Raw genomic sequence first — 1,081 nt, forward strand, 5'->3', positions numbered from 1 at the left:
CAGCAATAACAAATGAAGAATTTAACATTTAAAACTATTAAAAACAGATACATTCTCCAAAAACTTTTTGCCTTCAAACTAAGTCCATCTAAATTGAAAATACAAACTGGAAATATAGATGCACAGAAAAACCAGAAAAATAAGACCATCACTGGGAATCGAACCCAGGTCGTCGGTATTCCGTACCGCGTGCTATACCGCTACACCACTGATGGTCAACGGTACCGACACGAATTTCCCCTATGCACCTCATATCTCAGCTTGTTTATTTCTTATTTAGCCACTTAAGCAGTGACGCTAGCGACATCTATGCCGTAGCCCTCATCGAGAAACTTTTTCGGCACTCCATTGGAACTAACCGCTCACCCGGAATAATACCTATGAGAAATAAAAAAAAAAAAATTAAGATTGGTTAGTTAAAATTAAAATAGGATTGGTAAAAGTAAAAATTTGGAATTGAAATAAAAAAATACAAAAAGATTCCAAAAAACCAATCTTAAGTCCATCTAGTTACTTTATTTCTTACTGCACAAAGTAGGGGTGCGCAACGCCGTGAAATATTTTACGATTCCAGAAACACAAGCCTACCGAGGTAGAGAGCCGAATTCGTCCCTACTCGGTGATTTGTAAGGATATAGTGCTTGTACCGGAACATGTGTTTAGGTGATGCTTCTCATTTTTAGGGCTTACACTTTAAGTCGGGTATTAAGTAGTTAGTCATAGAGTAAGATTTTTTTCTAAACAATGTTCATCATCCACCGAGAATATCCATTTAACTTTTTTACCACTAGATATATGGAATATATTTTGACTGTTTTTTACCGGAATAATTATGTGCTGTTCATTTTTATATGACAATACAATACAATGACTCTTTATGGAACACCAGAAACAGTAAGCGATACAGAAAACAGGTACATAGAGAGAAAATTACAAGGTAAGCAATAGGTAAGCAGAGTTATGATTAAAATTTTCTAACTACTTAGATATTAGTGCAGGAAAACTGCGGTAATAATGAACTTGTATACGAAAGCATTTACTTGAATTATGTTTAGATTATACCAGAAATTTGTAAAAGTGA

Source organism: Choristoneura fumiferana, chromosome 4 (assembly GCF_025370935.1).
Source record: "Choristoneura fumiferana chromosome 4, NRCan_CFum_1, whole genome shotgun sequence".
Taxonomy (NCBI): Eukaryota; Metazoa; Arthropoda; class Insecta; order Lepidoptera; family Tortricidae; genus Choristoneura; species Choristoneura fumiferana.